Below are 23,614 nucleotides of genomic sequence, written 5' to 3' on the forward strand. Positions count from 1 at the left end.
ACCCTTCATAAGGACCCTTTTCATCGAATCCGATCCGACTAAAGTGGGAGAGATAGACACCCGCTAGCCACCTTATACAACTAGTGCATGTCAGTCGGTGGAACCAGTCTCACGTAAGCGTACGTGTAAGGTCGGTCCAGGCCGCTTCATCCCACGATGCCGCCGAATCAAGATAAGACTAGTAACGGCAAGTAAATTGACAATATCGACGCCCACAACTGCTTTGTGTTCTACTCGTGCATAGAAACTACGCATAGACCTAGCTCATGATGCCACTGTTGGGGATCGTAGCAGAAATTTAAAATTTTCTACGCATCACCAAGATCAATCTATGGAGTAATCTAGCAACGAGGGGAAGGGGAGTGCATCTACATACCCTTGTAGATCGCTAAGCGGAAGCGTTGCAAGAACGCGGATGAAGGAGTCGTACTCGTAGCGATTCAGATCGCGGTTGATTCCGATCTAAGAGCCGAACCACGGCGCCTCCGCGTTCAACACACGTGCAGCCCGGTGACGTCTCCTACGCCTTGATCCAGCAAGGGGAGAAGGAGAGGTTGGGGAAGACTCCGTCCAGCAGCAGCACGACGGCGTGGTGGTGGTGGAGGAGCGCGGAACTCCAGCAGGGCTTCGCCAAGCACTACGAGAGACGAGGAGGGAGAGAGGTAGGGCTGCGCCAAGAGGGAGATGATCTCGTGTGTTGCAGCCCCCAATACCTCAAGTATATATAGGGGAAGGGGAGGGGCTGTGCCCCCATCTAGCGTTCCCTCCCTAGGGGTGGCGGCAGCCCCAAAACCCCATCTAGGGTTGCGGCCAAGGGGGGAGAGAGAGGGGCGCACCTAGGGTGGGCCTTAAGGCCCATCTGCCCTAGGGTTTGCCCCCCTCCCCTCTAGGAGGCGCCTTGGGCCTTGGTGGGAGGCGCCCCAGCCCACCTAGGGGCTGGTCCCTTTCCCACTATTGGCCCATGTAGGCCTCCGGGGCTGGTGGCCCCTCCGGTGGACCCCCGGACCCCTCCGGTGGTCCCGGTACACTACCGGTGATGCCCGGAACACTTCCGGTGGCCAAAACCATACTTCCTATATATCAATCTTTACCTCCGGACCATTCCGGAACTCCTCGTGACGTCCGGGATCTCATCCGGGACTCCGAACAACATTCGGTAACCGCGTACATACTTTCCCTATAACCCTAGCGTCATCGAACCTTAAGTGTGTAGACCCTACGGGTTCGGGAGTCATGCAGACATGGCCGAGACAACTCTCCGGTCAATAACCAACAGCGGGATCTGGATACCCATGTTGGCTCCCACATGCTCCACGATGATCTCATCGGATGAACCACGATGTCAAGGATTCAATCAATCCCGTATACAATTCCCTTTGTCTAGCGGTATAGTACTTGCCCGAGATTCGATCGTCGGTATCCCGATACCTTGTTCAATCTCGTTACCGGCAAGTCTCTTTACTCGTTCCGTAACACATCATCCCGTGATCAACTCCTTGGTCACATTGTGCACATTATGATGATGTCCTACCGAGTGGGCCCAGAGATACCTCTCCGTTTACACGGAGTGACAAATCCCAGTCTCGATTCGTGCCAACCCAACAGACACTTTCGGAGATACCTGTAGTGTACCTTTATAGCCACCCAGTTACGTTGTGACGTTTGGCACACCCAAAGCACTCCTACGGTATCCGGGAGTTGCACAATCTCATGGTCTAAGGAAATGATACTTGACATTAGAAAAGCTTTAGCATACGAACTACACGATCTTGTGCTAGGCTTAGGATTGGGTCTTGTCCATCACATCATTCTCCTAATGATGTGATCCCATTATCAACGACATCCAATGTCCATGGTCAGGAAACTGTACCCATCTATTGATCAACGAGCTAGTCAACTAGAGGCTTACTAGGGACATGGTGTTGTCTATGTATCCACGCATGTATTTGAGTTTCCTATCAATACAATTCTAGCATGGATAATAAACGATTATCATGAACAATGAAATATAATAATAATAACTAATTTATTATTGCCTCTAGGGCATATTTCCAACAAGTTTCACCGACATCGAAAATCTCTTTTATGTAGTTGTTAGTGAGATAACCTCGACGCCACCCAGTACTGGGGCAGGAGTTCAGGAGTATTGCCATAACTCGTATAACGGATGCTTTTCGAAGGTTGAGGTAAATGATTTCTGAAGGTTTCTGGGTTATGTGTGGAAGGATGGATACAGCTGGATGTAGGATTTGTTAGTTTTGGGTGAGATATTATGCTTCCCCTATATCCCCAACACATGATTGCATAACCGAAAAGTTTCGGGAGTTTATAAGTGGGAATTCTAGCAGCTCTTAGGATATCTTTCCGATAGATGCATGATATGAAATTGGGGTTTGATGTCTAGTGGTCCGCCTATCCATGGTTGGTTTTACAGTGGTCTCATTGTGTCTTAAAGAGTCCTTGGCTATGCTGACTCGGGGACGCTTCGTATGTCATGTGCACTGCCTTGTACATGATGGTGCTGTACGATCGAGCCCGTGTGGGCCCCACCACGGAAACTTCAGACGAAATCTCTATCATATGTTTGTTCCGGCTTATTTTGCAAGCCAATCCTTTGTTTTGTTTTTTTGGGTTGTGGTATTCGAGTTGCTTCGAAGTCAAATGTTGATTCCATACTTTTCCTAAGCGGTGTTCTCATACTCCTATGTGAATACCAATCCTTCATGATCATCGAGTTTGTCATGTCAATTCTTTTTCAACCGGTGTGTTTCTCTTCAAGTGGCTCCAATCATATCAAAATTCGCAAGATCAAACCTCAGTTTTTCCCAATGGTGCTCGTTTCATCCGTCCCAAGTTGCCTTTGTTTTTCCCACCCTCCCACCCTTTTTCTTCAAGGACTCGGATTTCTTAACCAAGTATCCATTTTATTCATGTGAAGTCTCTTCATTCTTTTCTTTCAATGTTCATATCCGGTGATTCTCATGAAGATTCTAACGAAGCTTCAAGTTCAATATTCTTCATTTTTTTTCTTCTTGGGTGGATTCAATTTTCAGTGTTGATCATATTCCTTTCTTTGCTTCAGTGCTTCCCCATGCCGGTGCAGCTCTTAATCATCCACTCTTGCTATTATTTTGTTCCGGAGTGCTGAAGATATCTCAGAAGGCTCGTCTTATCTTTCAAGATCAGTTCAACCTATTTCGAGATTGTTATCTCATTCAAGCCATTAATTCAAACCAGCGCAATCACTCTTTTAAATCGTTCTACGGTGTTTCTTTTCAGTGAGCCCTAAACCACGGGTCTTTTCCTAGGATCTTACCTGACTCTTCTATTTTTCCGGAGCTATCCTCAAATTCTTTCGAAGTTCGACGTAAGAATGAGTTACCATCAGTCAAATGCCTTTCTTCAAGATCTGTCAAATTCTTTTCACCGTTGACTCAACCTTTCTATTTGTCATCTGGGAGTATCTCAACAATTCTTGGTGGTGTTTCTCATCGTCATTCTCAACATTTGAAGACAGAAGAACTGTTTCCTCTAAATCTTGCTCCATTCTCTTCAAGATTCGTGATTCTAGCTTGTTGCCATCCTCTCATAATTGTTTTCGATTGTGAGAATTATTTTCACCTATCCAGAGCAATTCAAGATTCTTTTCAATTTGTTTCTTCGGAGCCCATCATTTCAGAAGACTTATTCATTCTCAGACTTCAGCTATCATTCTCGAAATCTTACCAGTGCTTCATTCAAGTATCCTCTAATCAGCTCGTGATGTAACACCCCGGATGTAACTTTCCCTATTTGTACTCCAACTCTTGCCATTTCCGGCATTAAGTTATTTTATTTTCTCGGGTTCGGGTCTTTGTCTCCGTGTGTTGTTGTCGTTGTCATGCATCTCATATCATGTCATCATGTGCATTGCATTTGCATACGTGTTTGTCTCATGCATTCGAGCATTTTCCCCGTTGTCCGTTTTGCATTCCGGCGCTTTGTTCTCCTCCGGTGGTCATTTCTAGCTTTCTTTCGTGTGTGGGGATTAAACATTTCCGGATTGGACCGAGACTTGCCAAGCGGCCTTGGTTTACTACCGGTAGACCGCCTGTCAAGTTTCGTATCATTTGGACTTCGTTTGATACTCCAACGGTTAACCGAGGGACCGAAAAGGCCTCATGTGTGTTGCAGCCCAACACCCCTCCAATTTGGCCCAAAACACACCAAACTCTGCTCCATGTCCTAGAGCGTTCGATCACGATCGCGTGGCCGAAAACCGCACCTCATTTGGACTCTCCTAGCTCCCTCTATGCCTATATATACACCCCTCCGTTTTCGGATCTTCTTCCTTCCCGAAACCCTAAAAAAACTGCAGCTCCGCGCGCCGGATGTGTCCACGCCGCGCCGGACGTGTCCACCGCCCGCCGCCACCTCACTCCGGCCTATCGGAGCTCGCCACGTCATCCCCGCCGCCGCTCCGGCCCAATCGGACGCCGCCACCTCATCCCAGCCGCCTCCTCTCTCTCCTCCCCACCGCGCCGGCCCGCGGGGCCCGAGGCAGGCCCGCGCGGGCCCAGATCCATCGCCGCCGCCCCGCGCCAGGGCTCCCTGCAGCGCCCGAGCCGCGTGTCTCCTCTAGCCCGGCGCCGCCGCCCGCTTCTCCGGCTGCCCGGAGCTCGCCGACGAGTCGCCGCCTCCACCGCCCAGCTCGCCGGCCGCCGCGCCCGTCGTACCGTGCCTCGCCTCCCCTGCCGCGGGAGCCCGCCGCCGAGGAGCGCCGCGCCCGGCGTCGCGCCGGCCCCGCTCCTCCCCGTCTCCGGCAAGCCCCGGCCGGTCCTCCCTCCTCCTCCGGCGAGAAGCTCCAGCGAGAGCCCGGCCACCTCGGTTCGCGCGCCGCCCCGATCCAGATCTGAAAATTTCAGGGTTGACCTAATTTTCTCTAAGTCCCTAAATTTTCAGTCCATATTCTCCTGTTCGAGGCCCCATAACTTTGCATCCGTAGCTTCGATTCATGCATATAGCATATCAAAATGTTCATCTCAGAGAGTACATCATTTCATTCCATTGCATCATTTTCATTTGAGCTCATCTTGATGCCCGAAATGTTGTTAGAAGAAGGCTACTTGAGTTAATTGTCAGATCTACTACTCCGTTTAGCACTTTTGTCATTTTTGCCATGATTAATGTGTGCATGATATGCCCGTGAGTTCTTCATGTGTTTTGTTAAGGGTTTTGTCATCTATCCAGAGGTGCAACCCATGTGTTTTTAGGATGTGTGTGGTGACTTGTGCAAGCTTGCGAAGAGGTGCACTTGCTAATTCTGTTTTCAGGGACTTAGTGATTTCACCAAGTCCTGGGATTATTTATCTCATGATGCCATATGTTCTTGTTGTTTCCTAGTGATCCGTGCCTCTTTTGAGGATGATCAGTAAGGGAGTTTTTTAATATTGTAGTGCTTTATCCATCCATGTCATTGTTTGCAATTATGGAGCACCCTAGCTTGAGTCAATCGAGCTCTACTTTTGCTTCGTTGTGAATCTGGGCAGATCGTCAACTTGTTTGCGATTTTTGCCGATGTTATTGTAGTTGATCCACGGATGCTATGCCATTGTTCTTGCCATGTCTAGCTTGTATTTTGTGCCTTCTTGAGGTATGTATGCTTGTCTTGCCATGACTTGCACCGTGGTGAGTGCATCGAGCTCGTAAACATGCCTTCGTGAGTTATGTTTCAGCATGTCCCAGTTTTCACTAAGTCTGAAAACTGATTATGTTTTTGCTATGTTCGTGTGCTTGTTAGTATATTTTGTGATCCCTTTTGGCTCAAGGTCACTAAGGGACTTTTGTTAAGCTTGTTGAGTAGCTCCATGCCATGTCTTTCCTTGTCATGTTCAGGTCCTGTAGCATGTTGTTTTGTTGCTCCGAAGAGGGCTATATGATCTGAAATTCCAGACAAGTGTTAATTTCACTAACTTTGAGATCGGTTTTACCATTTGCGTTTTTTTCCATGCTTGTTTGAACCTCCTAATGGATGAATTGGCCGTAGCTCAGTGCTAGACTTTTGTTAAGCATCTTGTGTGCATCCCTGCCATGTATTTTGTTGTCATGTTTGGGTGTTGTCACATGTTCATCTCATTGCATTTAGATGCCTACTTGCTGTAAATCGCAGACCGGTGTCATTTTTGAATCGCTTGCCATTTCCAAACCGTAACTCCGATTCCGGCGTTCTTTATATCGTTTTCAAGCGATCTCATCTTTCCAGTGGCACCCTTGGAATTCCAAGTTGAGGCCAGGTTCATGCATTTCCTGTCATATTTTGCATTTTGCATCCCGCATCGCATCCCGCATAGCATATCATCGTTGCATCGTCTTGTTTGATCCTTGCACGTGGTTGATTGTATCCTTGTTGCTTGTTTGTCTTTTTTGGGTAGAGCCGGGAGACGAGTTCGCTAACGAGGAGCCCGTTGAGTTTGCTTTTGAGGATCCAGTCAACTCTGACAACTGTGCAGGCAAGATGATCATACCCTCGAAATCACTACTATCTTTGCTATGCTAGTTTGCTCGCTCTTTTGCTATGCCAATGCTACGATGCCTACCACTTGCTTGAAAGCCTCCCAAATTGCCATGTCAAACCTCTAACCCACCATTGTCCTAGCAAACCGTTGATTGGCTATGTTACCGCTTTGCTCAGCCCCTCTTATAGCGTTGCTAGTTGCAGGTGAAGATTGGAGGCCGTTCCTTGTTGGAACATCTTTTATTTACTTGTTGGGATATCACTATATTGCCATGTTATCTTAATGCATCTATATACTTGGTAAAGGGTGGAAGGCTCGGCCTCTCGCCTAGTGTTTTGTTCCACTCTTGCCGCCCTAGTTTCCGTCATATCGGTGTTATGTTCCCGGATTTTGCGTTCCTTACACGGTTGGGTTATAATGGGAACCCCTTGGTATTTCTCCTTGATTAAAGCTTTTCCAGCAATGCCCAACATTGGTTTTACCATTTGCCACCTAGCCTTTTCTTTCCCTTGGGTTCTGCAGACTCAAGGGTCATCATTATTTTAACCCCCCCCCCCCCCGGGCCAGTGCTCCTCTGAGTGTTGGTCCAAACCGTCAGCCGCCGGTGGCTACCAGGGGCAACTCTGGGCTGGCCTACCGGAAGTTTGGACAATTTGAGTGTGCCTGAGAAAGAGATATGTGCAGCTCCTATCGGGATTTGTCGGCACATTCGGGTGGTGTTGCTGGTCTTGTTTTAACCTGTTGAAGTGTCTTGAATTACCGAGATACCGAGTCTGATCAGAACGTCTTGGGAGGAGGTTTATTCCTTTGTTGACCGTGAGAGCTTGTCATGGGCTAAGTTGGGACTCCCCTGCAGGGATTGAACTTTCGAAAGTCGTGCCCGCGGTTATGGGCAGATGGGAATTTGTTAATGTCCGGTTGTAGATAACTTGAACCTTAATTAATTAAAATGAATCAACAGAGTGTGTGACCGTGATGGCCTCTTCTCGGCGGACTCCGGGAAGTGGACACGGTGTTGGAGTAATGTTTGCACAGGTTGTTCTCTAGCTTCTCGCTCGTGCTTTGCCTCCTCTTCTCGCTCTCTTTTGCGAATAAGTTAGCCACCACACTTGCTAGTTGCTTGCTACAGCTCCACTCATATTTTACCTTGCCATACCTATAAGCTTAAATAGTCTTGATCACGACGGTGCGAGATTGTTGAGTCCCTGTGGCTTACTATTACACCAGATGCAGGGCCTGATGATTCTGCTCCAGGAGACGCGTACGAGCTCAAGTGGGAGTTCGACGAAGACTCTCAACGATACTACGTTTCCTTTCCCGATGATCAGTAGTGGTGCCCAGTTGGGGGTGATTGGGACCGTGTCGCATGTTGGGTTCTCTTTTATTTTGGCGTCGTAGTCGGGCCATGAGTGTTTGGACGATGTAATTTTATTTATGCACTTGATTGACGTGGTGAGTGTAAGCCAACTATGTTGTCTCCCTTTTTATTATCATATTACATGGGATGTTGTGAAGATTGCCTAACTTGCGACATATGCCTTCAATGCGATTATGCCTCTAAGTCGTGCCTCGACACGTGGGAGATATAGTCGCATCGAGGGTGTTACACGTGATCTCTTCGTTCACTTGTATCTAAATTCCATTAGGTATCATCTTTCGTTTTCCAAATTCTTCCCGGTGTATTGTGCTTTTGCTATTTTCATGTTCAATTCTTACGGTGGATCATTCAAGATTTCTTTTCCTTCGTTATCATATCAATTTATTCGTTGCTCCAATCCTACTGGCGATTCGTTGAAGACCTTCTCAAGTTTGCGCAATATCTATCTTAATCCTTTCTACGAGAATAAGTTGTATGCAACCCATTGCTTGTCATCAATTTAAATTGGTGAAGGATAAGCATAACATAATTCTTATTCTGGTTTCATCCAAGTGATAAATTCCTTCCTTCAGAGTTTGTTCATGATAAATAAATTCTTGATTTTCTTTTGTTCATCTTTTCTTTCTCGGAGTTCCAAGCTTTAATTATCACGGAGATCCATCTCAATCATTACAAGGTTTCACCTTGTGTTTTCAACTTCTCTTTCTTTTCGTTATCCTTTTGTTTACTGGAGTTCTTCATGGAGGCGCTACATGTTGGTTCATAAAGGATTTAATTTCTTCTCAAAGTGTTCATCAAGATCCTTTTCAGAGGATCTCAAGCATTCTTCATCTTGCAATCCGGAGTGCAATTCTTTCTACTGTATCATCGGAGGTGGTATTATGTCATTCTTGATAATTTGAGTTCATGATTCACATGTTGTTACGAATGAGGTATTTTAAATCCATCAACCTATTCGTTGGAGTTATCTTGTGTCATGTTTCACCTAAAGCCTTCCCTAAGGATTGTTGCTATTTATGGTGCTCATAAATGATCCAAGTTCTTCATCTATCCTCCCGGTGATTTAGTTTCTCGTCTACTTGTTCATATCAATCCAATCTTTTGGTTTCCGTTAGTGGCCGAATTTCACCTCATAGTTTTGAGATGTTCTCCATAAGCCCACTACAACCTTGTTCTTTTCGTTGTTGGTTTTCCAACAACTTCGTTCGACCCTTCTCCTAAAGATGCTTTTCAAGCACATTTGAGGTAGAAGTTGCTTTCCTCTCCATTCTTTTGATTCCATTCTTACATTCGTTCCAGAGTGCTCGCATGTACTTCTTGTCCATTGAAACCCTTTTCTTATGTCTGTCAACCTACAAGGTTCCTGTAATGTTCCTTGTTCCTCCTCTCTAACGGAGTGTTTTCAACCTTGTTCATCTCTGTTGTATTCTCTTCTCAAAATTTGTTCAACCTCTCAAGCTTCGTGGTTTCACTCGGTTGTCCAAGAAGCAACTTAGTTTTACCTCTTCTCTTCCTCTTCCGCTTCTCTCCGGTGCCATCCTAGATCTCGGGACGAGATCCTCTTGTAGAGGTGGAGTGTTGTGACGCCCCAAAACCGGAGCTTCAGATGCCTTCCAGGGTTTCTGGGTTTCGTCGTTTGATTTGTTTGGTTCTTTACATTCATCATTGCATCATGTTGCAAGTCATCATGTCATCATGTGCATTATGTGGTTTTCATACATATTAAGTTGTTGCATGTTCCATGCATGAATCTTGCTTCATCACCTTCTCCTTCCCTCTACTTCCTTCTTTTGGCAAGTGTCATGTTCCCTTCTCTTTTAATGTTCATCTTTGCCTCAATATTCTAACACCATGCACCTAGCCTCTCTGTCAAATTTCATCTCTGTTGAAATTGTTTTGGTTAGGGTTTAAAATGGTTCAAGTTTGAATTTAATTCAAACTTGAATTTTTTTTACTTCCTTTAAAAATCTCCAAACCAATTTTGTTAAATAGAGCACATTTTCAGGATCACGAGTATATTTTTATATTTCTCTAGCTCCTCTCCTTTTTTCCTGCTCTTTCCTTTTTGTTTTTCTGTCTGAAGAAACAGAAAAGCAGCAGCAACTACCTGGGCCTCGGCCACCCGGTCAACCCATTAGCACAGCCAGCGCCTACTAACCCTAGGCCCATTTTCCTCTAAGGCCCAGCCTCCTTTCTAACCCTAGCCTTCCTGAGCCCGATCCCTCGCGCAACTCTCCCTCTCGATCCCTCCCTCGTGCCGCCAGGAGAGGCACCGCGCTCGACCCCTCCTCTCGCCCGTGACCCTTTTCTCCCCTGCTCGATCCCCTCTCTCCCTTCGCTCTCTCCGCGCCGCTGCATCCTCTGCACGTCGATCCCCTCGCTCGTCCTCCTCCAAACCCCGGCGCCGCTCTTCCTCTGCCATGGCCTTCCTCCTCCTTCTCCTCGGTGCTACCAACCCGCCTCGACCTTGCTGCCAGCAGCAGCTGCTGCACCATCTCACCGACGCCCGTCGTCCCCTCTGCTCTACCCCGCCTCTGCTGCCGTCCATGGCACGACGCCTGTTGCCCCCTCTGCTTCCCTGCTCCAGAACGGCTGCCAAGCTTCCTCCTCGTCCAGTGTCACCGCCCGATGTGCGAGCTCCACCGCCCTGCTTCCGTCGAGCTGTGTGGCTCCACCACCATCTTTAGCCGCTCCCGCCTGGAGCACCCTCAACCTGCGACCGTCATCGACCTCGCCTCATGCACGACGTCGACCACCTCCTCTGCTTCAGGTGTGGACACCTCCTTCTCGAGACCCCACCTTCAGCCTCGCCATGGTTCCCCTGCACAAGCTGCGTCCGTCAAGGACGTTGCCCCGCTGCCTTCTCTTGTCGAGACCGAGACCCCGTGAGAGTCAAGCTCTTCCACGATGCCCGAACGACTACGGGCCGGGACGCCAAGTCCAACGACCATTGAACAGGGAACATCGCCAAGTACCATGACAAACCGCCAAGTACCCTTTCGAATCTGTCAAGACCGTCAAGTGAATGACTACCATCGCTCCAAGATCCGAACGGTTTTGACGACATGAACATCTACGGAACGTTTACGACTACACGATGAACCGACAAGGCCGGCTACAACCCTTGTACCACTACTATCACCAAGTACCACGACGACCGAAGCATAGTACCTCTACGTTTGCCATGTACATCGACCGTCAGCGAAGACCCGTGTAGCACTAACGCCAAGTTCCCCTACCGTCGCCCTCGGAATCATCGAATGTGTCAAGTCCTTCTCCGAGATGTGTACCACTACTTCCTCTACCATCGTGAGAACGTCTACTTCCTCTACTTTGCACCGACTCGTTCCGCCTCGAAATGCACCCTTGGAAGGTATAACTGCCGGACCAACCACCATGGACAAATGCATGTTGTATGTGATGTCCATGTTTGCACCGTGTCTGAGTTGTCATTACAGGTCTCCCCTCGTTTGCCATACCGTCGACCCATGGGAACTTGGTATCCGGGATCACCCCACCATCCTTGCGTGACTCGCTCCCGTCACACTTTCTTTTCACCGGCATCTCAATCGAGTTACCTGAACCAGAATGTTGCCATGGCATCATTTTCGTTTCGTTGTCGTGGCACCCCTTTCTTTCTACCACAGTGACAAATGCTTCATAAAATGCTCTTATCAACGTTTTCATAAATATTGCATAAAACTTGCACATGTCATCCGCATCATGATAACAACAATTAAAATGTTTAAAACTGTTGTTTGCATTAGTTACTCAATGCACGTGGGGATTTACCAGATTTGTTGTTTGTTATATCCCGCCCCATTTAAATTGTTTAAATGGTATAGTTTTGTTATGATTCACCTCTTGCCATGTTAACAAACATTTAATATTTTTGAGTACCTAACTGAGAGTGAACTAAATAATTGATGTGGTGTTCCGTCAATATGCAACGGAGTTGCATATTTACCTCCACTTAATTTGTAGGATTGCTTGTGCACTTTGCCATGCCATGCCTCATTAATCCGGACATGCATCATATTTGGTTGTGCATCATGTCATGCTTATGTGGTGGTTGTTTACTATGTTGTTTGCTTCTTTCCGGTGTTGCTTCTTCGGGTTAGTTCTGATAACGTCGCGTTTGTGAGGATCCGTTCGACTACGTCCATTTGTCTTCTTCATGCACTCGTTCTTCTTCATTGCGGGATCTCAGGCAAGATGACCATACCCTCGAAATCACTTCTATCTTTGCTTGGTAGTTGCTCGCTCTATTGCTATGCATATGTTGCGATACCTACCACTTGCTTATCATGCCTCCCATATTGCCATGTCAAACCTCTAACCCACCTTGTCCTAGCAAACCGTTGTTTGGCTATGTTACCGCTTTGCTCAGCCCCTCTTATAGTGTTGCTAGTTGCAGCTGGAGATTGGAGTTTGTTCCTTGTTGGAACACGTTTATTGTTGGGATGTCACAATATATCTTATTTAATGAATGCATCTATACACTTGGTAAAGGGTGGAAGGCTCAGCCTTATGCCTGGTGTTTTGTTGCACTCTTGCCGCCCTTGTTTCCGTCATACCGGTGTTATGTTCCTTGATTTTGCGTTCCTTAAGCGGTTGGGTTATAATGGGAACCCCTTGACAGTTCGCCTTGAATAAAACTCCTCCAGCAAGGCCCAACCTTGGTTTTACCATTTGTCACCTAAGCCTTTTTCCCTTGGGTTCTACAGACTCAAGGGTCATCTTTATTTAAACCCTCGGGCCAGTGCTCCTCTCAGTGTTGGTCCAAACTAGAGCATTGTGCAGGGCCATCCCTTGGCAACTTGGGTTACGTCGGCTCCTGTACGCTTAGCTTATCCGGTGTGCCCTGAGAACGAGATATGTGTAGCTCCTATCGGGATTTGTCGGCACAGCGGGTGGTCTTGCTGGTCTTGTTTTACCATTGTCGAAATGTCTTGTAACCGAGATTCCGATTCTGATCGGGTTGTCCTGGGAGAAGGAATGTCCTTCGTTGACCGTGAGAGCTTGTGATGGGCTAAGTTGGGACACCCCTGTAGGGTTTTGAACTTTCGAAAGCCGTGCCCGCGGTTATGGGCAGATGGGTATTTGTTAATGTCCGGTTGTAGAGAACTTGACACTTAACTTATTTAAAATACATCAACCGCGTGTGTAACCGTGATGGTATCTTCTCGGCGGGGTCTGGGAAGTGAACACGGTGTTGGAGTTATGCTTGAACGTAAGTAGTTTCAGGATCACTTCTTGATCACTTCTAGTTCACGACCGTGCTTTGCCTCCTCTTCTCGCTCTCATTTGCGTAAGTTAGCCACCATATATGCTAGTGCTTGCTGCAGCTCCACCTCAGGCCTTTTACCTACCCATAAGCTTAAATAGTCTTGATCGCGAGGGTGTGAGATTGCTGAGTCCCCGTGACTCACAGATTACTTCCAAAACCAGTTTGCAGGTGCCGATGAACCCATGCAGGGGACGCAACCGAGCTCAAGGAGGAGCTAGATGAAGATCGTGTTTGTTGTGTTGTTTCATTTTAGTTGATCAGTAGTGGAGCCCAGTTGGGGCGATCGGGGATCTGTAGCATTAGGGGTAGTCTTCTTTATTTTGGTTCCGTAGTCGGACCTTGATTGTATCTGGATGATGTAATGTTATATTCATTTATTGTGTGAAATGGCGACTGTAAGACAACTCTGTACCTCTTTCTTGTTCAGTACATGGGATGTGTAAAGATTACCCCTCTTGCGACATGCCTACAATGCGGTTATGCCTCTAAGTCGTGCTTCGACACATGGGAGATATAGCCGCATCGTGGGCGTTACAACGAACCCTGGCGTTGGAGCCTAGTTCGGGGGCTACTAAGGGAGACCTAGACTAGGGGGTCCTTGGGTCGCCGCCTCATCTCTCATGGGCCGGACAGGTGGGTCGTGCTATGACTGATGAAAGGTTGGACTATGAGGCAGCTTCGTAACCAGGCAGGAGATCTTTGAAGTCTTGGTGTGTTCTGCAAGTCAAGATAGAAGATTCGGCGTTACAACGAACCCCGGCGTTGGAGCCTAGTTCGGGGGCTACTAAAGGAGACCTAGACTAGGGGGTCCTTGGGTCGCCGCCTCATCTCTCATGGGCCGGACAGGTGGGCCGTGTTATGACTGATGGAAGGCTGGACTACGAGGCAGCTTCGTATCCAGGCAGGAGATCTTTGAAGTCTTGGTGTGTTCTACAAGTCAAGATAGAAGATTCGGCATGTTTGTTGCCTTGTTGTAACCGACCTTGTGTAACCCTAGTACCCCTGGTTTCTATATAAACCAGAGGGGTTAGTTTGTAGAGACTAGAACAACAACCATCATCCTACTAGTCTAGGGTTTAGTTCATCTGATCTCGTGGTAGATCGACTTTGTAACAATCCTATACACATCAATATAATCAAGCAGGACGTAGGGTTTTACCACTTAGAGAGGGCTCGAACCTGGGTAAACACCGTGTCCTTCGTCCCTTGTTCCCCATTGATCCAAGATCGACAGCTCGGGACCCCTTACCCGAGATGCGCCGGTTTTGACACCAACACCCACCACTTGCTATTTTACACATGGGCCACTTTGATATTTCAGAAATTGTTGATAGGCCAAGCCCATTTATTTCTAACATACAGGGCATCTTGGGCGGCACCACTTGTCCATCAAAAAAGAATCAACTTTGTCAATCAAGTTGAGTTTGAAGTCGGGCCATGTTTAGTGTAATTTGTTGAAGCACCTCAAAGTGTAGTTCACCGGTGAATATGAAGAATCAGCTTTGCCACTGAAGCAAATCTGTAGATGATTCAAATCCAATTAAAGCTAAAACAAATATGGTCTTATATCACCGTGAATCAGCTTTTCCACTAAAGTGAATCCATAGGTGATTCGTATCCAATCAAAGCTAAACGAATACGGCTTATTACACGTCGTTGGTTATCTTTACAGATACCAAGCTCCCGTGAAATCAACGCTCCGAGTGACCGCGTATTTGAATTGATTTCCCATTGCTGCTCTTATCTCGTGGCTCCAGGCCTTCATGCGATCAATCCATCCCAGCTCGATCACATGCACACTGGTCCATCTAGGTCGGTTCGCTCCCTAGACCCGTGCACAGGCCGAGCAAGGTCCAAAGCTACATTAGGTTAGCCAACTCGCACTCTAACCCAACCTACAGCCAAGCACACGCGCCTCCTCCTGCCGCTGTGGTTTGCCTCCGCCGCCATCGTCCACGGCCATGGGGATGTGATGGATGGGTTTGGAGCTCCGTACAAGGAAGGATGCTTAGTGAAACCTTTCTCCTTGCCACTCCATCTGTATGCCGCGGTCGACAATACCTCCAACCCTCCTGATTCATGACAAAAGTTGCCACCTCTACCGCATCATCCCCACCGACAGGTTCTGTATCCGACAAGCCACCACAACACCATAGCGTGCGTTGTCTCCAGCGGACACCATCACTTCTAGGCCCTGTACATGTTCTTCTCAGGGATACTTTCTTTTCTTCCCAAAATCGATCATGTTATTTTTTGTTTCTCATATATTTGTTGTCAAGTTTGTATATACAGCCCGTCTATTCTGATAATATTATCAGAATAGTTATTCTGATAACACTTCCGCTCTGCATGCTCAACGCGAGGGCGCTGCACTTTCTATAGCAAGAGCACTGCATTACAGAGACTAGTGAACTTCGTGTCGGAAAAAACTGCGCGTAGTATTTTTTGGGTACTGTTTTTGCTCTAGTTTTTTAACTGTTTGTCGGAACGAGGCATGTAATATATCGTTGAAAAGCTATGAATTAGGCGCAACTTCGCCATGTTGAACACTTTCCGAGATTCCTCACGGTTTAAGAGCAGTTTTGAAAATGGTGCGGCCCACAACGAGTGGCAACGAGCGTTTTTTCGCATTTTTTCTAAACCCCTCGTCGGAATGAATCAAATGATACACCGTTGGATAGATATCGTCGAGGCGCATCTTTTTCATATCTATTTATTTCTCTAATTCGTTACGGTTTAAAAGCAGTATCAAATTTACTAAAACGGGGGATTCTGTTTTTCAAATTTTTTTCAAATTTTTGGTATTGTTTTCGCTCTAGTTTTTTAACCGTTTGTCGAAACTAGGTGTGTAATACGTCGTTAGAAAGCTATGGACAAGACACAACTTTCATATGTAGAAATGGTTTTGATATTCCTTATGGTTTTAAGTTAATTTTGAAAATCGTGTGGCGGACGACAAGTGGCAGCGGCAATTTTTCACGAAATTTTTTCAAATCGTCGTCGAAATGATTCAAATGATATACCGTTGGAAAGCTATCGACGAGACGCAACTTTTTTATTTAGAAGACACTCTCTAATTTCATACAGTTTAAGAGCAGTTTTGATTTTACCGAAATGCGGCACTCTATTTTTTCACGACACTAAAATCGATGAGTGGACAGCATCAAACAGAAAACCGCATTGCTTAGGACTGAAAATAGTACTGCATTAGACGGGCAAACGAACAACATCATTTTTTTGTCGGACCAAAATTTTCTTTAGACGAGGAAATGGAGTGCACTTCATATCGGATGTAAGTGAACCACATCAATCGAAAAATGTACCAAGACACGAGTTAAGTGTACTGTATGATTTTTTGTCTTTTCTAACTTATTTCATAGGGTTAAGTGGACCATATTTGTCAATGTTAGTGTGCTGCATCAGACAGGAAAGCACATTGCAATGTCATCACCGAGGATTGCACGCGATTCTTTTTGTTATCGTTTAAAACGAAAAGAAATGCATACTACAGTGGAGCGAACCTCTAAAAAACAGAAAAAGTGCATAGTATGGTTGAGAGAACCTCTCCACACAATAAAACTGAACCTCTCTGTCGACAGAAGTGAACCTCTTGACACGGTTTTTTTGCATGTCCAATGTATATTGAGGGGGAACTGAAACTTGGATACAACAGAAGTGCACTTCATTTTCATGCTATTTTTTACATTGTAAAGGAACATAGGCCCCCAGCCCGCTACCACGCAAAACATGCACATACACTGTACTACAGTGGGGATGGCATCGACAGCAACCAAAACGAACCGAAGGCCGACGCCGGTGAACTGCATGTTGGGGAAGGAGAGAGCTGCGAGGGGGTGCTCCGGTGAACCACCGGTGATGTGTGTGAGCAACAGCGAAAACAGTAGCGATTTGGGTACTGCACCAACGGTCCAACCGACCTACAACGAAGAGCAACCTGCACTGCTTGCTGCATAAGCCAGCTGGAGAACCTCCTGTCCACACCAAGTAAACTGCAGCAACAATCCAAAAAACTGTAGCAACAATCCAACTGGAGAACCTCCTGCCAAGTAAACTGCAGCAACAATCCAAAAAACTGTAGCAACAATCCAACTGGAGAACCTCCTGCCGAAGTGCGTGTCGATCGTCCTCAAGTGCTTGCGCACTGCACGGACGCCCCAACTCACCTGCAACGATAGCAAGCTGCACTGCTTGCCGTCAGTGGATAACAACAACGAAAAAATTGGACCTGGGCATGGTTTTTTGTACGTCACGGGAAGAGGACCGTCGGAGTCCAGTGGTGGCTACCCCGCCACCGGACCGCACTGCACACACGCCTGTCAGAGGACAGTGGCGCCCACCAAAACTGAACTGCAGTGCATCCAAGGGGTGGAATCTCGCTGTTGTTGACGTGTGTGGTGGCCACGGCCTCGACCACAGTCGGAGACCGTCGGATCTCCTCGCCCCGTCGTAGGGAGAACATCGCTACTGTTTCATAGGGACGAGCCAAGTGCACTGCTCGCCCCCGCGGGCAGAACTGCACGCGCCCTTGCGCTAGCGAATTGGTGCGACGGCTGCCGGGGAAAGCCACGCAAGGTAGGCTGCTGCAGAGAATAATCTGGGGAGGGATTGAGCTCGTGAGGAGGGAGAAGGTCGCGCAGGGGGTAGGTAGTGGCCATGTCGCGCGCCATTCGGGCAGATCCGGCCGCCTTGGAGGCGGATCAGGGCTGGGGAAGGGAGGTACGCACGGGGCGGCGCAAGAACACCTCCGTGTTGCTGCTCGGGTCGAGGACGAGGGGAGGATCCGCTTCTTTTGCGGCAGCGCAAGAGCCCGTGTCGGTGGATCCGGTGCTTTTGGTGGAAGGCCGCCGGTTGCGGGGCATGCTAGATCCGCGCGGGATGGGGCGCGGAGGCCACCTGTAGCCGGTGCAGTGCCATGGGGAGGTATGCTCGGTAGCTGGGAGGGAGGAAGGTGGGGGCAAGGCGCGAGGTAGGTGGGGCGGCAGGGGGTTTGGACGAGGCTGGGAGGGAGGAAGGTGGGGGCAAGGCGCAAGGTAGGTAGGACGGCAGGGGGCTTGGACGAGGCTGGAAGGGAGGTGGGGTTGCCGTCGGGATCCTGTAGGCACGCTGGCCGGCGACGGAGGGAGGTGGGAGGAGGTAGCGTCGTGTCGTTTCGGGGTGGAGGAAGAAGGTAGCGGTGATGGGGACGGGATTGGTGGGTGGGTGGGAGGGAATATAGCTGGCCAAACGGGCCGGGCTAAACAGGCCGGCCCGCGAGCACGCCGGCACGGCCCGCCATGGGCCAGGCACGGCACGGGCTAAACGGGCCGTGCCCGGCACGCGGCACGCCTTGGGCCGTGCCTGGGCCTGGAGCCTGGGCACGCGGGCCAGCACGGCACGGCCCGTTTAATTTTTTTATATATTTTTTAGATTTATATATATATATATATATATACCTAAAATACAGCCCAATAGGCCTAAAAACCAGCCCAGCAGGCTGAAAATGTGCAGCCCAGCGTGCTAAATGGGCCATCGGGCCGGCCCGTTTACTAATCAGGCCGTGCCTGGGCCAAGGAGCAGCGCCCGTGGGCCGGCACGGCACGGCCCGGCTATTAAACGTGCCATGGCGGGCCGTGCCGGGCCAGGCACGATTAGCACGGGTCGTGCCGTGCCGTGCCGGGCCGGCCCGTTTGGCCAGGTCTGGGAGGGAAGGGGAATGGATAAGGTCTGCGACATGGGGTGGGGTGGTTTTGTTTTTTGTTTAGGTGGTTCGTTTGTGAGGCTCGGTACGAAACAGTGTTATCAGAATAAGCTCAAGTGTTATTAAAATAAGGTCTTAAGGGGTGTTATTATAATAAACCCACCCTATATATATTTGAAATGAAAGGTAGGTATCATTCTACCTTATATATTTCAAAACAGGCAACAAAGCCTGGGGACCAAAAAGGTCAATTACATGAAGCTTATATTTAGCACCAAGGTGCCCTGACTATAACCTGCCAGCTTCGATAGAAACATGTAAGGAGGTGGAAAAGAGATTTGCAGAAAGGACAATCTATTCTAATCTAGCCAAAGTATCCATGCGGCTATAGCATCTTTGTCATCCTGTTTATGACTCCTATTCTGCCATAGATGAAGCAGTTGTGCCACATACTATTTTATATATGCTGGGGGCCAGCTCTTAGAGTGGAAAACTCTATCGTTCCGGGCATGCCATGAGGTGACTGCAGCGGCAGCAAAGAGAAGGTGAAACTTACTGGAGGATGGCCAACGCTCCTCAGCCTGTTGCACAAAGCTTATGAGATCCATAGAGCTGGATGCAGTCTTAGCCAGGTCGAACACATTCCAAATCACCATAGCCAGACAACAACGTAGCACCAAGTGTAAAGCAGATTCACTAGCAGGGTAGATATCACAATCCTGATGTGTCACGATTGATGTCCATTTTTTCTTCATCATAATATCTCGAGTATTTAGCCGACCCCGGAAGAGTAGCCATAAGAAGATATGATATTTGAGGGGAATGACCCGGTCCCAAATCCATGAGCTGTAGACACAAGAAACTCCTCTGAAGGTGAGTAACTCGTACATGTGAGTTGCACTGATTATCTTGTTATGTATAGTAGAGATCCTGGTGTCTGGGTGGCTATATGATGGCATGGCAGAAGCCAAGAGTGGGTGAAGGAGTTGTAACTCATAGTTGGCTGTAGCTGACAGGTTGGGGTGTTAGCTGAATGTGCCATGATCCTCAAGCGTATTGAGAGGCCACTAAGCAGCCCTAGTCTCTTGCAAAAGTGTATAAGGTAGGCAGGGCAAATTTTAACCGACCCACCGAAAGCCAACAGTCATGCTAGAAAGAAATAAGCCCCCCTATGCCCAAAGAGCACTTTGAAGAGGCGAAGATCATGGTGATGGACTACTTAAAACCCTTCAAGATCACAGTGTCCCGATTGCAGCTTCTCACAGGTAATGTGGTGTGGCAATATTGTTGGGCAAACCATTGATAGCATGGAACATCTGAATATTGTAGAACCCGAGCAGTAAACTTGGCCAACAGAGCCTGATTGTGTGCGGATAGGTCCCTTACACCTAGGCCACCAGAAGATCTCTTCATGGTAACAAAATGCCAGGCAACGAGACACTGGACTCCTTTTGTTGTGCTCGTGCCTTGCCATAAGAACGCTCTCAACAAGACTTCCAGCTTGTCGAGGGATTTTTTGGGCCAACGGAAGCATGACATGAAGTAGCTCGGAATGCTGACCAGGACAAAGTTGATCAATGTAAGCCGGCCGCCCCAAGACAAGAGAACAGCCAACCAGCCTGATAACCTCTTGTCCACCTTGTGAATGATCGGCAGCAGCATGTCGTGCCGAACCTCGTGCAAGGAGAGGGGTAGACCGAGGTATGTGCAGGGGAAACTTGATGCTCGACATCCAAACAAATCAACGATTGCATCTGTGGTAGAGCTGTCCATGAAAATTGGAATGAGGGTGCTCTTGTGGTAATTATTTTGCAACCCTGAGAAAGCTGAGAAATCAGACAGAATCTGCTTGATGATAGTAGCTTGTTCTAAGCTGCTATGGAAGAGGATCAAGGTATCATCAGCGTACTGCAGCACCGGGAGCATCCTGTCAGATCCTAATGGATGTATCAAGCTGCCATTTTCAAAAGCAGAGCAGCAGAGCCGTTGCAGAACATCAGCTACTAAGATGAAATGGTATGGTGAGATGGAGTCGCCCTGTCTGAAACCCCTCTTAGTAGCAAAAGGTTCACCCAGCTCCCCATTCAACATGACTTTGGAGGTTGCCGTGGACAGCAAACATTCACTGAGGGAAACATTTGGCAGTAAGTATACTGATGAGGCATGACCAACTGACTGAGTCAAACGCTTTCTGAAAGTCCAATTTGAGAGACACCATAGGTAACTTCCGCTTGTGTATTGTTTGGACCATGTCTGCAGCCAAAGCAAAGTTCTCCACAATGGCATGACCCTTGGTGAAACCAGACTGCAAAGAGTGGATTAGTCTGGGGATCTGAATTTGAAGCCTCCTGGCCAGCACTTTGCTTGCAAGTTTGGGCACACTGTGCACTATGGAGATTGGCCTGAAGTCCTTAAGTTCGAGCGGAGTTTCCTTATTGGGAAGGAGAAAAATATGAGCCAGGTTGATGCCAGATAGGTTCAGTTGATTTAGATATAACTGGGTGAAGAAAAGCTGCAAATCTGTTTTGATGATGCTGTGAAAGGCTTTATTGAACTCATTGGTAAAGCCATCAGGGCCGGGACTGCGGTTGTTTGGCGAATGGTTGATGGCATTGACAATCACTTCCCAGGTAAACTCTCTCGCAAGGCAAGATAGGTCTGCTTGTTCATAAATCTGAATGAGTTGAACGGTGGGTAGAGAAGGAGAAGGTTGACCCAATAAAGTAGAGAAGTATTCGGTAGCCAACTGAAGCTTCTACTGATTGTCAAAAAGTTCTACTCCCTCGTTTATGAGCACCCTGACATTGTTACGTCTCGCATGGTCGTTGGCAGCGGCATGGAAGAAACTGCAGTTTTCATCACCGGATATACACCAACGAAGTTTAGCCCTCCGTTGCCATAGGGCAGTTTGCCACAAGATCAGCTCTCGGTTTTTTCGGTGGCAAACATCCTCAGTACCCTCTCCAGCAGGGACAGAGATCGCCGGTCCTCAAGAGAATTGAGATAGTTCACCGCATTCTTGTTGTTGGAAATGAGTAGGTCCAAACTGGCTCTGTTCCTCTGCCACCTTCTTATGGCAGCACGAACTTGTCTCATCTTAAGGTTAATGAGAGAGGCAGTTGAGTGAATCAGCCTCGTGCCCTGGCCCCAACTGCTCTATATGATAGACCTTGTTTCCTCCATCTGAAGCCAATGATTCTCCATCCTAAAGAACTTGCTTTTAACCTGATCATTACCAAACTGAACCAACAGTGGCACATGGTCCGAAGTGACAAATGGCACAACCAAAGCTGAGTTATGAACAAAAGAAAGTAGCCATGCTGCGTTGATGAGAACCCGATCCAGACGAGCCAGGGTTGGATCTTCACGCTTGTTCGAGCAAGTGAACTTCCTGTTGCATATGTCCACATCATGATTATAAAAAGGAACCCATTTTGATCCCTCTATTCCACTTCTTTGATGCTCATTTAATCATGTTTGTATGATTTCACGATGTACCAACTCAATATGCTTGGTCCGTCGATGATGCACCGGGTTAGCGGAGAGGTAGATCGCTAAGTCGTTGTCACAGTAGACCACCGTGGCATGGTCAATAGGGAAAGAGAGCTCTTGAAGCAGCTGGCGAAGCCACGAACACTCGGCGATGGCATTGGCCACCGCACGATACTCAGCCTCAGCACTGGAACGGGAGACCGTATGTTGTCTCTTGGATGGCCACGAGATAAGTGAGGGTCCAAGGTAGACACAATAACACAAAGTGGAGCGACGAGTGTCACGATAGCCCACCTAGTCTGCATCGGAGTAGGCGGTGAGGGCGGTGTCGGCGGAGGCGTGAAGCGTGACGCCAAGATCCATAGTGCCACAGATATAGCACAGAATCTGCTTGACGGCAGCCCAGTGAACGTCTCGAGGAGCATGGACATGAAGACACACCTGCTGCACGGCATACCGTATCTCCGGTCGAGTCAGAGTGAGGTACTGGAGAGCACCAACGATAGACCGATAGAAAGTAGCATCGGAAGCAGGAGAACCATCTGCGGCAGAAAGCTTGGCCTTCGTATCAACAGGCGTAGCGGCGGGCTTGCACTTAAGCATGCCGGCGCGCTCTAGGAGCTCGTGAGCGTACCTCCACTGATGAAGGAAGAAGCCATCCAAACGGCGCACCACCTCAACACCGAGGAAGTAGTGCAAAGGACCCAAGTCCTTGATGGCGAACTCAGCGTGAACACGAGCTGTGAGCTGACTAAGGAGACTAGCCATACATGCCGTTAGCATGATGACGTCGACATAGAGCAGCAAGAAGGCCGTGTCAGAGCCCTGATGATAGACAAAGAGCGAGGCGTCCGAGCAGGTAGAGCGGAACCCAAGCTGGTGAAAAAATGTCGCAATGTGCTGGTACCAAGCGCACGGAGCCTGCTTGAGTCCGTACAAGGACCACGAAAGTAGGACACGTGGTTGGGAACCGCCGAGTCAACAAACCCTATGGGCTGCTGGCAGAAGACCTGCTCCTCGAGGTGACCATGAAGGAAGGCGTTGGATACGTCCATCTGGTGCACCGGCCAAGCACGGGATACCGCAAGGTGGAGAATTGCGTGTATCGTGCCAGGCTTGACAACCGGAGCGAAGGTGTCGGTGAAGTCGATGCCAGCAGGATGTCAGAAGCCACGAACGACCCAGCGTGCTTTATAGCGATCAAGGGTACCATCAGGACGGAGCTTGTATTTAAAGACCCACTTTCCGGTAATCACGTTGGC

At 48.3% G+C, this 23,614-nt stretch overlaps 1 long non-coding RNA gene across 1 annotated transcript; it reads right to left on the reverse strand.

The window, feature by feature from the left end:
- Positions 1–16,822: 16,822 nt before the first annotated feature.
- Positions 16,823–18,380, reverse strand: LOC123185250 (uncharacterized). The gene is made up of 2 exons (XR_006493261.1): positions 17,220–18,380; positions 16,823–17,151 (listed from the first exon to the last, which is right to left on the reverse strand). It is a non-coding gene; the product is annotated as an uncharacterized lncRNA (long non-coding RNA).
- Between the last annotated feature and the right edge of the window lie 5,234 nt (positions 18,381–23,614).

This window comes from Triticum aestivum, chromosome 2A (genome assembly GCF_018294505.1).
Source record: "Triticum aestivum cultivar Chinese Spring chromosome 2A, IWGSC CS RefSeq v2.1, whole genome shotgun sequence".
Lineage (NCBI taxonomy): Eukaryota > Viridiplantae > Streptophyta > Magnoliopsida > Poales > Poaceae > Triticum > Triticum aestivum.